The following is a 17,486-nucleotide window of genomic DNA, read 5'->3' as shown; positions in this document are numbered from 1 at the left end:
CTCCTGAGCTCCCTCTAGTGGTGGCTGTATATATCTGTATGGCAGTGGCGTGCCTGGGAGGGGGCGGGGGGTGCAAGAAGCAATGAGCGCTTCCATCAATACAGATAGAAGAGCTCATTGCTGGAGCACTGACGCCCACATACTGTGGCGGGGCATGGGAGCGCATAGTTCCTTGCCACGCCGCCGATCTTCTCCATAGGCTAGATCCCGGAGCGCGCCTGGACATAGGTGAGTATTTAGCTTTTATTTTTATTTTATTTTATTTTTTTATGTGTCAACTTTGGAAAACATGGGGGGGAAATTGCATTATGGGGGCAAACATTATGGTGGGAAACTGTGTGGGGGAAAATTATTATGGGAGGGATTACTATGTGGGGGCAAATTACTATATGGGGCAATGTGGGGGAAACTACTGTATGGGGGCAGTGTGGGGGAAATTACTGTGTTGGACAAATTACTATATGGGGGCTGTGTGGGGGAAACTACTGTGTGGGGGAAATTACTGTATGAGGGCAGCGTGGGGGAAACTACTGTGTGGGGGCAGTGTGGGGGAAACTACTGTGTGGGGGCAGTGTGGGGGAAATTACTGTATGGGGGCAGTATGGGGGAAATTACTGTATCGGAGCAGTGTGGGGGAAATTACTGTATGGGTGCAGTGTTGGGGAAATTACTGTATGGGAGCAGTGTGGGGGGGGGGAAACTACTGTGTGGGGGGCTGTCTGGGGGAAATTACTGTGTAGGGGCAGTGTGGGGGCAATTACTGGGTGGGGCAAATTACTATATAGGGGCAGTGTGGGGGAAATTACTGTGGGGGGCAGTGTGGGGGAAACTACTGTGGGGGGGCAGTGTGGGGGAAACTACTGTGGGGGGGCAGTGTGGGGGAAACTACTGTATGGGGCAGTGTGGGGGAAACTACTGTGTGGGGGGCTGTGTGGGGGCAATTACTGTGGGGGGAAGTGTGGGGGGAAACTACTGTATGGGGGCAGTGTGGGGGGAAATTACTGTGTGGGGCAAATTACTATATAGGGGCAGTGTGGGGGAAATTACTGTATGGGGGCAGTGTGGGGGAAACTACTGTATGGGGGCAGTGTGGGGGAAATTACTATGTGGGGGGGGGGGGGAAATTACTATGTTTATAATGTTAGAGAGTAGAGATAATGATCCATCACCATGGTGATGGACCATGGTGATGGACCATGTAATGAGCGCAGTGACGTCACCAAAGGTCCTTTTCTCCCAGGTCTTCAAAGAAGAAGAAAGAAGACAAGCCGGGTTGCGCGAACAAGTGGATGAGGTGAGTTTAATTTTAATTTTTATTTTTTTAACCCCTCCATCCCTATTTTACTAAGCATTATATATTAAGAATGCTATTATTTTCCCTTATAACCATGTTATAAGGGAAAATAATAAAAATCTACATAACACCTAACCCAAACCCGAACTTCTGTGAAAAAGTCTGGGTTTGGGTCTGGGTACCAAACCTGCCGATTTTTCTTACACGTGTGCAAAACGCATTAAAACGCTTTGCACTCGCACGGAAAAATCGTGCATTTTTCCACGACGCACCCGCATCCTATCTGGCCCTCACACGCGACGCCCGTGTGAAAGAGCCCTAACTGTTATCTGTTTTAATACATGAGTAGTCCTGCAGATAAGGATTGCAGCTCTCTGCTTTTTATTTTCCTACTGTCCCCTGTTCCCCCGCTGTCAGCAAGCTGTGCTGAAGGACACTGTCAGGACTGCTTTGCATGTGCACAGGAGTCCTCTCCATTATGTTAGCATGGCTGACAGTGGTGGAACAGGAGCCAGTAGAAAAAATGGCGATTTGGACTCCTTGTCTGCAGTACTACTCAAGTCATCAATTACTGCAGATAATAGTCCAAGGTCATGATGACAGATTCCTTTAAGGTTCACTTCAAATCTAAGCCGGGAGTTTTTTTTTCATTAGAAATTTTTGCTGCTTCGAAATATCACGTCGTTGATCGCACAAACATGAGTGATCCTGGTATAATTACACTGTCAGCTAATGTTTCATCACCGGCTCTAATGAGACAAAGGAGCATTTATCAGAGCCGAGGATTCAGTTACAGCGCAGAACATGGCAGAGCTGCCAATAACTGATTCCCACACACTGAGATAAATACAAGCGCTGTCCTGAGGAACCCGAGGAGCCGATAGCGTATACCACTGCAGCTCGTTATTACCCCTGCACCATAATTACCCCGAGATCAGTGCCTTCACCTATTGTTCTATGGCACAATATAGGGATGAAGAATCGTTACTACGATTGTTCATCCCTGAACAGTTCGATCGTTTTCCAGTAGCAGATTCCTGTTTACAGCAAGCAATGTGCTTTCCACAAATGAGCGTTTGATGGTGGGTGGTACTTTTCCATGGGCCAGTTTTCAGAAGTAAGCAGTCATAGGAGCTTTCGTTCCCGATGATTGCCCCTATCCACGGCTCTTGTAAAAGGGCCCCCTTAAAGGCTATGTACACCTTTAGGGGCAATTTTCTTTTATTATTGCATTGTACTTATTTTGAGCTAAAAATCATTTTTTCAATTGGTCTTTATTAAAAATATGGAGTGCTTTTTTCTGTACAGAGCTGAGATGCTGTAGTAGCAGGCTGTGGATTTTCTCCCTTTTCCGTCAGACCAGGAGCAGACAGACTCTTTGACATCATGAACACTCATTATAGCTCAGTTCTTATAGTACTGATAAGAATGTGGCTTAACCTCTTGGGGACACAGGGCGTACAGTCGCTCATTTCTTTCTAAAATGCTGTTATTGTGTTAAAGTAAAATAAATTTTAAAAAAAACTATAAATATTAGGTATCGCCGCGTCCGTAAGAACCTGCTCTATATCACATGACCTTACCCCTCAGGTAAATGCCGTAATTAAAAAATAAAATAAAAGCAGTGTCAAAAAAGCCATTTTTGTCACCTCACATCACAAAAAGTGTAATAGCAAGCGATCAAAAAGTTATATGCCTCCCAAAATAGTACCAATCAAACTGTCATCTCATCCTGAAAAAAAATGAGCCCCTACATAGGACAATCGCACAAAAATTTTTAAAAGTATGGCTCTCAGACTATGGAGACATTAAAACATGATTTTTTTTGTTTCAAAAATTATATTATTGTGTTAAACCTAAATAAATAAAAAAAAGTATACATATTAGGTATCTCCGCATCCGTAAAAACCTGCTCTATAAAAATAACACATGAACACAGCAAAAAAGAGTAATATAAATACAGTGTCAAAAGCCATTTTTGTCACCTTACATCACAAAAAGTGTAATAGCAAGCGACTAAAATGTCATATGCACCCCAAGATAGTGCCAATCAAACCGACATCTCATACCGCAAAATGGGGTCACTTTTTTTTTGAGTTTCTACTGTAGGGGTATATCAGGGGGGCTTCAAATGGGACATGGTGTAAATAAACCAGTCAAGCAAAATCTGCCTTCCAAAAACCACATGGCATTCCCTTCCTTCTGTGCCCTGCCGTGTGCCCGTACAGCAGTTTACGACCACATATGGGGTGTTTCTGCAAACGACAGAATCAGGGCAATAAATATTGAGTTTTGTTTGGCTGTTAACCCTTGCTTTGTTGCTGAAAAAAATGGATTAAAATGGAAATTTTTCCCAAAAATTTAAATTGTGAAATTTTATTTACATTTGCCATTAACTCTTGTGGAACACCTAAAGGGTAAACAAAGTTTGTAAAATCAGTTTTGAATACCTTGAGGGGTGTAGTTTCTAGAATGGGGTCATTTTTTTGGTGGTTTCTATTATGTAAGCCTCACAAAGTGACTTCAGACCTGAACTGGTCCTTAAAAAGTGGTTTTTTTGAAAATTTTTGAAAAATTTCAAGATTTGCTTCTAAACTTCTAAGCGTTGTAATGTCCCCAAAAAAATTAAATGACATTACCAAAATGATCCAAACATGAAGTAGACATATGGGGAATGTAAATTAATAACTATTTTTGGAGGTATTACTATGTATTATAGAAGTAGAGAAATTTTTCAAAATTTTTGGTAAATTTGGTATTTTTTTATAAATAAAAATATTTTTTTTGACTGCATTTTACCAGTGTCATGAAATACAATATGTGACAAAAAACAATCTCAGAATGGCCTGGATAAGTAAAAGCGGTTTAAAGTTATTCACACATAAAGTGACACTGGTCAGATTAGCAAAAAATGGCCTGGTCCTTAAAGGTGAAAATGAGCCCGGTCGTTAAGGGGTTAAATAAGTGTTTATGACCTCTTCGTTTAGAGATAAGGGTTATTAGATTACCTCCTGCACAGAATCAAAGTGAAAGTACCAGTCACACAGCTAGAAAAATAGTTAACCCATTGTGACAGAATGGCTCAATATTTTTACTAAAGGGCAATTGAAAATATGATTTGTAGCCAAAATTGAGTAAAATGCAATCATAAACAAAATTTGCCTCCAAAGGTGTACATAGCCTTTAAAGAAGTTGTCCCATCAGGACATTTATGGCACATCCACAGGACCCAACTCTGGGACCCTTCCCTATCTCATGAACAGGAGAGGAGGGCCACACATACAGCTTTCTCCATTCACTGCTAAGCCTACTATTTTTGGACAGTCCCATTGAAAGGACTGGAGAGAGCAATGCCTTTTCTCCATTCCCAGTGGCAGGAGATGGGGCACTATTCTTGAGAGAGGCAGGTCCCAAAGATCACACATTGATGGCGTTTCTTATGGCATAAAATCGGTTTGGGTAAAAGGTGTGTGCAGTTTTGGGATGGGCGTGTGATTTACCTCATAGGTCTGGGAGTCAGACAGACCTGGATTACCTGTAACTTGTTGAGTATTCTCCGACCTTTGCTCTTCACCTTCAGGACTGGCCAGGTTGGTGGTGTGGACATGTTCTGCTGCTGGATCTGGCTCTCTTGCCGAATCCTGGGTGGCACGCTAAAGGAGGAGCACACAGTCCAATAGGTAATAATCTGGTTGCCCATGCACACCTCCCAACTGTCCCCGTTCCAGTGGGACAGTCCCAATTTTGAATGCTGTCCCAGGAAGTTTCCTGCATGTCTCAGTAGTATTTTTCACACATGCCGAGGCTAGAGGCAATATAGAAGGTTATATTGACCATCCACATCACTGATGAGTGGACCTATTTCAGTGGATGGACTGGAGGTCAGCGTGCAGTGTGCCTGGGAGCCTGTTCTTGTCTTCTGTGACCATTACGCCTGGGCTTGTCCATCTTGAGTGGATTGGTAGGCTGGAGACCAGAACGGGTGAAAAAAAGTTGTGTAGTGGGTATCGCATAGCAAGACCTAGATATGGGCATGCAGGAACAGGTGGGGAACCTTCGACCACCTCTTACAACTATATGGTATAGTTATCAGTTCACTATACAGTAGGAACATAAACTACATGGGTGTCCAGGCAGAAGTTACCGCTCAGGGCAGTATCTAAAAATCCGCAAAAGCCACCCGTCCAGCATCCCGCCGCTGCTTCAGACGCCAGGCCACCATCTTAATACTATACTGAGTGCTAAAAGAACACTACCTAGCGTCCCCCCCATTCTGAGCTATCACAGGGAGGAGCAGAAAAAAATGATAGAGAAAAAACTAAAGTAACCAGACCATTAATATTAAAAGCTTCATGAAATCACATTAACCATATACCGCCAGTTACTGGAAAATGCTAATGTAATAGACTGTAATGTACTGAGAATAATTGCAGCTGTTTGTCTGACATTACTGCTCTGTATCTCCTTACAGTTATCTTCTCCAGCACGAAGCGCAGCCAGGACCAGTCAAGCTGCAGCCTGCAAGGAAAATATAGATTTGGCAGCAAACACAGAATAATAGAATAATTCATCATGGCCGTGCACAATAGCAAAGCTGCTTAAAGGAGTTTTCCAAAACTGCAATATTGATTGATAGCCTATCCTTAGGACTGGCCAATGGTATCTGAGTGGTGGTGATCCAAAAACAGTAGAGGCCCTCTGTATACAGAATGGCATGTGGGCCCCTTGCTAAAATGTATACAGAGTGAAAAACTCGTCATGGCGTTCCATACTCCTCTGGTCAATGGTTCATCTAGTGGATCAGAATTCATCAGTAATTATGAGCCAAGAGAAACTTGGTCCCCTACTCTATGGTGGCATGGGCCCTTCTTGCCTATAGGGCCCCTGTGCAGCTGCACCAATGGTACGTCCTTCATAGAGTTTTTCATGGCTTTTGTCTCTATATTTCACTTCCTGGCTTTGCTGTGTAACCTGTGGCAGAACAAGCAGAGCGCTGGAGGCTTAGATCTGTGAGCAGAAAAGACTCCCTGTAGAAGACTCTGTTCCACGACCTTTAATGGCAGACAGTTGAGATGACCTGTGCAGCACATATAGATATTTGTATAATTAGTTGTATAATCACCGGGGCCAAACATCCCCGGCCAAGAAGTGGTTAACGCCACAAGACATTAAAATCAAGAAAATCCCTCCATAAAGAGGAAGCGTCTTGGGATCTTGTTTTTAAGTGAGTGTAACTTTCTTTACTTCCTGACAACTGCGTTTCCTGTAAATCTTTCAGGGATGTTACTACACAGGACGACGTGTTCCACGGCAGCTCGTTACATAAGGACATGGCCTTGAGCATCAATCTCAGACCTGGGAAGAGGACCGTTTCCTTATGGCCACACGCGGGAACAGCAGCGCTGATTGTATCTGGGGTCCCTCCTACCCGGGGAATTTCTTCTTTCAAGTTCACACACGATGATGATTATGTTTTTTGATACAAGTTAACTTTTCTATTTTGTTTTCAGTTGCTGCTTGTTAAAGCCTTACTCATAGTCCGGGGGTGAGACGACCTGTTACATGTGCGCTTGGCAGCTTAAGACACCTGTGTTGGTCCCATGTTCATATGTCCCTGCATTGCTGAGAAAAATGAAGTTTTAATATATACAAATGAGCCTCTAGGAGCAACGGGGTCTGTCACGTACGCACCTGCGTCTCACGACCAGGGATGGGTCTGCCAGACTACCTCCAAGCTCTCGTTCTGCGCACACCACACACTCAGGCCGCAAAGTGAGTGTAGATCATTCCCAAACACGCACAGACCCAACACCCCAAACACCAGCTGCCACCACCGACTTTGACGCAAGCCGGAAACGTTGCAAAATCCACGTATATACGTTCTGCTCACAAGCGATCACACAATCAGGCTATGCATTCTTCAGAGCAACAAGGCGGACTTATAAAGTTAATATTTTATACACAAAAAATAGTGGAGTTCTTACAAAACAGATGTAAAATGAGACAAAATAAAAATAACGTACAAAACAGTAAAAGTAAAATAAATGGGAGAAAAACAGTAATAAGGCCTCTTTCACACTTGCGTTGTCCGGATCCGTCGTGTACTCCATTTGCCGGAGGTACCCGCCGGATCCGTAACACCGCAAGTGAACTGAAAGCATTTGAAGACGGATCCGTCTTCAAAATGCGTTCAGTGTTACTATGGCACCCAGGACGCTATTAAAGTCCTGGTTGCCATAGTAGTAGTGGGGAGCGGGGGAGCAGTATACTTACTGTCCGTGCGGCTCCCGGGGTGCTCCAGAATGACGTCAGGGCGCCCCATGCGCATGGATGACGTGATCCATGCGATCACGTCATCCATGCGCGTGGGGCGCCCTGACGTCACTCTGAAGCGCCCCGGGAGCCGCACGGACGGTAAGTATACTGCTCCCCCGCTCCCCACTACACTTTACCATGGCAAACAGGACTTTAGCGTCCTGGCAGCCATGGTAACCATTCAGAAAAAGCTAAACGTCGGATCCGGTAATGCGCCGAAGCGACGTTTAGCTTAAGGCCGGATCCAGATTAATGCCTTTCAATGGGCATTAATTCCGGATCCGGCCTTGCGGCAAGTGTTCAGGATTTTTGACCGGAGCAAAAAGCGCAGCATGCTGCAGTGTTTTCTCCGGCCAAAAAACGTTACGTTCCGGAACTGAAGACATCCTGATGCATCCTGAACGGATTTCTCTCCATTCAGAATGCATGGGGATAATCCTGATCAGGATTCTTCCGGCATAGAGCCCCGACGACGGAACTCTATGCCGGAACAGAACAACGCAAGTGTGAAAGAGCCCTAAGAATGTGGATAAACAGAACTGTTTAACAGAAAGCAATAAATGACAAAAAGAAAGCATATAAAACACTAAAACAGGAGGGTAGCACAGAAGCACTGAAAAACTATAAGGAAAAAAATAGAACATGTAAAAAAACTAATAAAAGCAGCCAAACTAGAGCCCGAGAGATGAATTGCCAAAGAGAGTAAAACTAACCCTAAAATGTTCTTCAATTATATAAATGTTAAAAAGTATAAATCTGAAGGTGTCGGCCCTTTAAAGAGTAATGAGGGGGGATTCGCAGAAAGCGACGAGGAGAAAGCAAAGCTGTTAAATATTTTTTTCTCCAATGTATTCACTGAGGAAAATAAACTGTCAGATGAAATGCTGAATGTAAAAATAAATTCCCCATTAAAAGTGTCCTGTCTGACCCAGGAAGAAGTACTACAGCGACTTGAAAAGAATAAAATAGACAAATCGCCAGGACCGGATGGCATTCACCCCCGTATCCTAAGGGAATTAAGTAATGTCATAGCCAGACCCATATTTCTGATATTTGCGGACTCTATACTGACAGGGAATGTCCCACAGGATTGGCACATAGCAAATGTGGTGCCAATATTCAAGAAGGGTCCAAAAACAGAGCCTGGAAACTATAGGCCGGTAAGTTTAACATCTGTTGTGGGTAAACTGTTTGAAGGTTTTCTGAGAGATGCTATGTTAGAGCATCTTATGGGAAATAAGCAAATAACGCCATATCAGCATGGCTTCGTGAGGGATCGGTCATGTCAAACTAATTTAATCAGTTTCTATGAGGAGGTAAGTTCTAGACTTGACAGCGGCGAATCAATGGATGTCGTATATCTGGACTTCTCCAAAGCATTTGACACATAAAAGGTTAGTATATAAAATGAGAATGCTCGGACTGGGAGAAAACGTCTGTATGTGGATACGTAACTGGCTGAGGGATAGAAAACAGAGGGTGGTTATTAACGGTACACACGTAGTGGGGTACCTCAGGGGTCAGTATTGGGCCCTATTATCTTCAATATATTTATTAATGATCTTGTAGAAGGCTTGCATAATAAAATATCAATTTTCGCAGATGACACTAAATTTTTTATTCCACTAAAGTGAGGAAAATTGGCTTGTACCTCACAGGGTTTTTTGTTTTTTTTGCCTTCCTCTGGATCAACTTGCAGGATGACAGGTCGAACTGGATGGACAAATGTCTTTTTTCGGCCTTATGTACTATCTTACTATGTTAAGAACTTACTGCCTCCGGGAGAAGGGGAGGAAATGGATACCCGTCAGCTTGGCTGTGACTCCCACATGGTGTAACAAATAAAATATGTCCATGCGCTATTTTTATAGAACCAGGATTGGTTTCCAGTTTCCGGTCGGCTCAGACATGGACTAACCAAATCCCCGGTCTTCCATTGGGGGCGAATTAATGAGGGGAGTGGAGGGCATTGAATATTGAAATCTCTTTGTTTTAAAGTTTTCAAATCTCCCTCCAAAATGAGTATCTGTAACACTCCTCTATCTGTTACTACGCTCCTCTACTCTGCTACTGCCCTTTAAGAGCTGTTATATTGTCATCAGATATAAGTTATATTATCTCTCCACAAATGTGCATGTGAAACCATGTTAAATGTAATTGTTTCCTTGTAATTTTACAGGTCCGCCAGCAGGTGGCAGCATCATTGGTAGAGATAGTTTTAATGTTATGGCCGTTCAGAGTGGAACAATCCTGTTCTATTCTGCCCACCTGCTGAAGAGAAGTGGAAGTTTCCGGCTTCCTGCAGCAAGGGAGGAAAAAAACGGTTAGAACCAGTTCTAGTTTCCCCTGCATAGGGAAGACAGCAAGGACCAAGTCTCATTCTGAGACTTGATCAAATTCCCAGTCTGAGCCCTGCAGCTCAGCTGGATGACAAAAAACTGAAAGTTGCAAACAACCTTCAGAATTCCAGGAAGAAAGCATCCCCTGAGACTATATCTGTGAGTCAAGTCCGGAGACCTAGGAGAAGCTATTCCTCCTCAGCTAGTCTGTCCCCACAAAGAAGAAGGTACAGTTCAAAGCAGAAGCCTCTATTCCTGCGAATGATTGCCAAAACTTGCTGGGACCAAGACCAAAGCTGTATACTGTTTGGATACAAATTATCTTCAGTAAAGAAAAGTTTGAACTTCACCTAAAGGTCTGGACATCATTTCTGCTGCAAAATTCCTCTACTCCTCCTCCTATCACTACACTCAAATTTATTGCAAGTGAGCCAGGAGCCAGGAGTCCAGCCGTACCCAGGTAGGAGACACTGTTGACACCACTACCACTATCCTACAGAGACATTATAAGCCATTACACTACTCTGGCATTCCTAATCTGGGACGTGCCTTATAACATCTTGGAAGGGCCCTGGGGTAGTACCCCGCGCACGCTGCAATTGCCGTCACGACAAATACAGAACATTAAACAACCCGTACCTGGCCACTGCATATCCGGTTTAGCAGTGGGGGAGCAGAGGGCAGCCATAGGTGTTAGATGAGGATGATGAGGATGATGAGGAGAACTGTCCATTTGCTCATCTTGTAGCTGGCAGAGGCCCAACCTGCCCGACTCCACCGTCCTGGGATAGAATGGAGGTTTCAGAGCACTCAGCTATTTGGTGAATGACCCTTCTATCCAGCAGAAACAGCACCTTATAAAACAGACACAAAACGCATATAATTCTATAATAGCTTCTACAAGTATGTACCCCCACATCATATCTATGACATCCCCCCTTTTATTATGTGCCACAGGAACTGACTACAGGTTGGTTCCCAAGCACATCTCCATGATAGGTTCTCCGTGGCCTGCTCACCCATCTGCAGGTCAAGCTCCTGGTTTGAACTTGGAAGAATCACTATTTCCTTTCTTGGCTTTATTTCTGGTTCTGCACACCGGGTCTGATGGATCTCCATCACTTCTGGAACTCCAGCTATGATGACAGAGTGACAGAGGGTAATGGGAGCGACGTCAGATGACCCACATGATCCCAATAGATTAGCTGAACATTTTTCATCCAGTAATCCATCTAAAGTCCATATAAAGAAAAGTTCCAGCTTTTTCAGTCGGTTCCATGGTTTCCTCACTATCCTGACCAGAAGCGTTAGTTGTCAGATGGAGGTTGTCATCTGCAATGGTTGGCTCCTCTGTTAAATCCTGGTAGGCCTCAGTAACTAGCTCATTGTTATCATTTATATTTGTAAGTCCAGAGTATCGGTGCTCTAAATCTGTAGTCGGTACTTGTTCCGCAATGACTGCTGGACATATTGAATGGGTTTAACTGAGTAGCTCCTCTTTGCTAGGCTCAATTTCCTGCATTTCTGCAAGGAGATTGTCCTTTTCTACATTAACATAATTTACAGTCTCTGCATCAAGGGGTTCTTTTGTAGTTTTACTGTCTTCTGTTTTGGCTTCCGATTTGTCAATAACATCCTTGGAAATAATGTCCATACCCTCATCTCTTGGTCCTTGGACAATGAAATCCTCCACAAAATTTATATATTTTCCTGCAACATCAGAAGAACCTTCTGCTCCTGCGTCAAGGGGCCCTTTGATAAGATTACTGCCTCTAATGTCATCAGCTTTTACCATTTCTTGGAGACCCCAGGTATCTCCGACAAGAAGACCTCCCTTCGCGGCTGCAGATCCACCATCAAACCATGACTCCAGTACATGTCCTGACAAGCTTTCACTAGAGTTGTGCCTACAGGTAGCAGAACCGTCAAAGGTGAGCCTTGCACTGGAACCATTTGTTTTACCTGTCCACAAACAGTATTACCCTATGGTGCGCCCTGTTTTGTCTTTAACAGCATAAAGCAAATCCTGTGGATTTAATCAGATTTATCAATGGGATCCTTAACAGGACTTGCGACTCACATGACTCTTTTATAATGCGACCACTTCCCACCTTGTGGGGAAGGTTTGACAAGGTTTGTCCTTCTGGAACTTCAGGTTCACTGATAAGATTCCTCACAAACAGTCCATGTAGACTCGGTCTGTCCTCCTTAGTTGGTGTGGACACATACTGGGATACCATCCGCCCTAAGTCAGTTCCCAACAATACGTCAGTAGGGATGGCATTGGTCACTCCCACGGCCCGAACTCCAGGACCTGCACCCCAATCCAGAAATACTTGTGCCATGGGGATTGCAGGGTTCATCCCTCACACTCCCTTCACAGACAGGGTTGCTCCAGGGACTATATTTTCGGGGTTCACCAATCTCGGACGCACAAGGGTGATTTCTGCTCCAGTATCTCCCAGACCAATAGTAATCTGGTTGCAGACGACGGATTTCAGGTGATCAGCATTCCTACCTTCTGTTCTAGTGACAAATAGGACAGTCGAAGATCATCCACTAAGTGCCATCGGGATATTGGGTTTCCTATTCTGAGGGCAATTACGACTTAAATGTCCCATTTGGTTGCAGGTAAAACATTTGCGGGAATCTACTACAGGTCTGGTGGGGTCAAGAGTGACAGCCCCCTCTATGAGGCGGCTGTTGGTGGAAAGGGTACTTGTGGTTTGCTTACCCCCTTTCCAGCTGGTCATAGGTGGCTTGTGGGTGTTGTGCATCCTGTTGGCTGTATAAGAGTCTGCAATTTGTGCTGCCTGGTCTGCTGTTTTTGGCTGTCTGTCGCATATAAACTGCTTCACATCCACAGGGCAGATATGGAGAAATTGGTCCTTGATCGTGAGGTCCTCCAACTGATGAAGGGTAGAAATAGATAGTCCTCTTATCCACTGCCGAAAGGTAGTCCTCAAGCTGCTCACAACGTCGGCGTAGCTGTCAGTATTCCCCTGAACCTTTTCCGGTAGACCTCTGGGGTGAGATTGTACTTTTTGATCAGTGCCTCTTTTATGGCATCATAGTCCCCATCTTGATCTTCAGGAAGAGCCCAAAATGCATCCAGGGCTTTGCCTTTCAACCCGGGTGTCAGATACTGTGGCAATTGCTCATGGGGCAGTTGGTACTGTCTGCACATTTTCTCAAAACTCTGCAGAAAAATGTCCAAGTCATCATCTTCTTCCAACTTATTGAAGTTCTCCACCCGGGGTCTCCTTAGGTGTGCATTCTGAGATGGAGAATTGCTGCTCTGTTGAATTCTCGCAATTTTTAGCTGAAAAGTCCGTTCCTGCTCTGCAGCCTCATGCTATCTCTGTGCTTTGCGTTCTGCAGCCTCCCTCTCAGCTCTATGTTTGGCCGCCTGGTGATGTTGCGTAATGAGCTGCAGGTGAATGTTAGGGTCACATCCATCCATCTGTTGTAAGATCCATTGTAGAGTCCACACCCTCCTGAGGATTGGTGCTGTGGGTGTCCTCAGGACCAGGTATAGGGATCCTGTCCATTGCTTGGCTCCGGTGCCCAGGTTCCACCTGGTGCAGCTGCTCGTCTTGCCCCATTAATTCAAAAATCATCCTGGTCCTGTTTCTGCCTGTGGCATCGATGCCTCTCTGTTTGCAGAGTTGGACCAGAGCCTCTTTGCTCTGCTTTTCATAACAGGCCGCCATCTCAGAAGGCCTTGTAAAACCACTGTAGATCCTCGCAAGGTTACAGCCAGTCCTTTAGTGCAGGGAATAATCACGTAAACCAAGCACTAATGCTCTAGTAGAATAAAAACATCCCACCGCTTGCCACCAATTTGTCACATACGCACCCGCATCTCGCGACCAGGGATGGGTCTCCCAGGGGCCAGACTACCTCCAAGCTCTCACTCCGCGCACACCACACACTCAGGCAGCAAAGTGAGAGTAGATCACCCCCAAACACGCAAAGACCCAACACCCCAAACACCAGCTGCCACCACCGACTTTGACATAAGCCGGAAATGTTGCAAAATCCACGTATATACAGCGGTCCCTCAAGTTACAATATTAATTGGTTCCAGGACGACCATTGTATGTTGAAACCATTGTAAGTTGAGTAAATCGGTTCCAAAGCCCCAAAATATCATCCAAGAAAAGAGAAAATGAAGATTTAAGAAAAATAAGCAGATAACTGAGACAGACAAAACAAGTCCTTACATATAACAGTCAGCAATAGCTGCTAACTAGAAACTAATCCAGCTATTTTACCAGAGAAGTGACCTTGATTGTTTGGATCTCAGTCTGAGACATTGTATGTTGAGTCTGGTTTCAAGTTACGATGGGTCAGAAAAGAACATTACATGTTGAAAATATTGTATCCCGAAGACATTGTATCTTGAGGGATCACTTGTACGTTCTGCTCACAAGCGATCACACAATCAGGCTATGGATTCTTTAGAGCAACAAGGCGGACTTATAAAGAGAATATTTTATACACAAAAAATAGTGCAGAGCTTACAAAACAGATGTAAAATGAGACAAAATAAAAGTAACAAAACAGTAAGAGTAAAATAAATGGGAGAAAAACAGTAATAAGAACTTACTGCCCCCGAGAAAAGGGGAGGAAATGGATACCCGTCATCTTGGCTGTGACTCCCACATGGTGTAACAAATAAAATATGTCCATGTGTAACACCCCAGAGTGGTGTTACCACTTTTGCACCTTGCTATTATTTTTTATGGTCTCACCTGTATGCCACTATATATTTATTTCCAGGATCCTCAGCACTGTGCATTTATAATAATGTTATGTAACTGTTCATGTAATGTGCCTGATTCACCAGCAGGTGGCAGCAAACAAAGGCAGAGCTATAGTTATATAGAATGGAACTCACCATCTCATTCTCCCCCCCCCCCCCCCTTCGGTCAGAAGTGGGCCAGTCCTGCTTGCTACCAGAAGGAGGTGGGGCAATTCTGGTTTGTGCTGGTTGAGACTCCATGTTGGAGCTGCCAGGATTCTAGCCTACTTTTTGGCTGAACATAAGTCTGACTACAAGAGTGAAGTGCAGCATAAAGAGGAAACAAAGACACCAAGTTAGCTCGTCAGTACTGCAGAGTGAGAGAAGGATATAGCAGAGTTGAGTATGCCTGCCAGTTTAATGCTAAAGCCTGCTGGAACCAAGACAAAGCCTGAAACTGTTTGGAGAAACGTTTATTCAAAGTAACGCTGCCATTGAACTTCATCTCAAGGTCTGGACAGAGCATTGTCTAGACTGGATACAACTGTGCTAGTTTGTTACAATGTATCAGTCTGGGGTCCGGGCTGTTTATCTCACAGAGCATTGTCTAGACTGGATACAACTGTGCTAGTTTGTTACAATGTATCAGTCTGGAGTCCGGGCTGTTTAGCTCACAGATCATTGTCTAGACTGGATACAACTGTACTAGTCTGTTACAATGTATCAGTCTGGAGTCCGGGCTGTTTAGCTCACAGAGCATTGTCTAGACTGGATACAAATGTGCTAGTTTGTTACAATGTATCAGTCTGGAGTCCGGGCTGTTTAGCTCACAGAGCATTGTCTAAACTGGATACAACTGTACTAGTTTGTTACAATGTATCAGTCTGGAGTCCGGGCTGTTTAGCTCACATAGCATTGTCTAGATTGGATACAACTGTACTAGTTTGTTACAATGTATCAGTCCGGAGTCCGGGCTGTTTAGCTCACAGAACATTGCCCCCCACTGGTCACAGGCTATTAAAACTGGCACACACGGGGCATTTGCCTTGGGTTCGAAATCTATATATTTTGTTATTGCCAGAAATGTGTTAACTGCAATAGAGCAGAATATTTCATAGGCAGCATTTTCTTGATAAATAGAAGTTAACTCCTCGTTCAATGACTTACAGAACAGCAAAGTATTTTCTGAGGAAGTTCAGTGTGTACGAGGAGCTGCCTGTAGCATTTAGCTGCAGTAGGAATTACGGGTAAATGACATATCAGACATGTACCTACAAGCCAGGAGCAGAATGACGAGGCCAAGAGATTAGGACTCTGGACGTGATTATCTTCTCTGACTTGTAGCTCAATTAGATATAGAAAGAGGTATCTCTCAAGGAAGAGAACAATCTCACTAGTGCCACCTTGTGGACGTGACTCCCTGTGAGTCAAAATCCGACTTTCCAACAAGCCTTGGGATTTGACAAGGGAATATAGCCAGGCCAGATATCCATCTGTAGACAAAAAAAATAAAATTTTTAAAGCCCAAGATACGTTCTTCCTACACTCGTGCATCAAAATTGTGCAGCGTGCTACACAATAAAACGTGCACTAGGTCACGGTCCGGCGCGGGCCCTCTCCATAACAGAAGGGCCCCCATAAACCAATCCAGGTCTCTCCAGGCCAGAAGGCTCCTGCAAGAGACCAACACTAGGACCATCCCACAGCCGAAGCTGGAGAAGTGCCAGTCCTGCTCTGGCTTCCACCTGGCTGCACAGATGTTTCAGAGTGCCCGTCCCTCATCAGTACTGAGTAGGATTCTGGCTTGCTGGGTGTGTTGCCTTGGAAGCGGCTTAGGCGGGGTGCTGAATCTCCTTAAAGAGAGCAGCTATGTATATAGACTTACTGGCAATCCTCCATGAGAAATGAATATGCAGAGAGGTATCACCCAAGGAAGAGAACCATCTTGCTATGTACTGGCTATATTAGGCTTTTGGAAAGTTGGATTTTGACTCATAAGGAGCCACGTCTACAAGGTGGCGCTAGTGAGGTGCTTCTTTGCATATTCATTTCTCATGGAGCATTGCCAGGAAGTCTCCATACAGGACTTGACTCTTTAAGGAGATTCAGTACCCTGAGTAAGCCATAGCTCAATTAGAGGAAGATTCCTCACACTATAAAGCACTGTAGTCCATGAGCGCAGGAGGGGTCGTGTGACCATACACCATACTCTACTGCTTCTATCCCAGCAGCATCTCAAGCAACCAGTCTGCCTGACAACTCAGGGCTTCAGCCCCAGGCAGAATTTGTCAGTAAGACAAGGACAAAAGAAGAACTATCTGGGGTTGTCAGCACTGACCACTTTTCTCTCTGTCCCTGGGGTGTGCACCTGGTGGCTTTCAAGGTGTCAGTTATCAGGACATACTAGGAGTTGTAGTATCAGTAGAATACGCATACAGAACTCATACAATCCTAATGACTCAGAGTCCCAATCTCCAAAATAAACATGAAGCTCCTGGAGCAACAGCAAAACCTACAGCCCCCCCCCCCCCACCCCACACAGACATGTGCCAATTATAAAACTGGTGTTATATGTGGTACAGGGGCTTTTGGGTCTCTTCGGATACCGGGGCCCAGGCATGATAGCTACTGTACCTCTACACATCTATCTATCTATCTAGCAAAAAATAAAGACTGGGCAGCACCGCAGTATAGCTTGTATATATAGAGTGCCAGCGGCTGTGAGGACGATCCACCCCCCAAACAATTATCAAAATAAAGAAAAAATTCCACGGCACATCCAAGGCGTAAA

General features: G+C 44.5%; 1 pseudogene; it reads right to left on the bottom strand.

Annotated features, from left to right (window-relative positions):
* Positions 1-10,641: 10,641 nt before the first annotated feature.
* On the bottom strand, positions 10,642-13,661 carry LOC120990695 (annotated as a pseudogene).
* Positions 13,662-17,486: the final 3,825 nt, after the last annotated feature.

Source organism: Bufo bufo, chromosome 2 (assembly GCF_905171765.1).
Source record: "Bufo bufo chromosome 2, aBufBuf1.1, whole genome shotgun sequence".
Taxonomy (NCBI): Eukaryota; Metazoa; Chordata; class Amphibia; order Anura; family Bufonidae; genus Bufo; species Bufo bufo.
The sequence above is the reverse complement of the archived record's forward strand: the minus strand, read 5'-3'. Positions and strand labels throughout refer to the sequence as shown.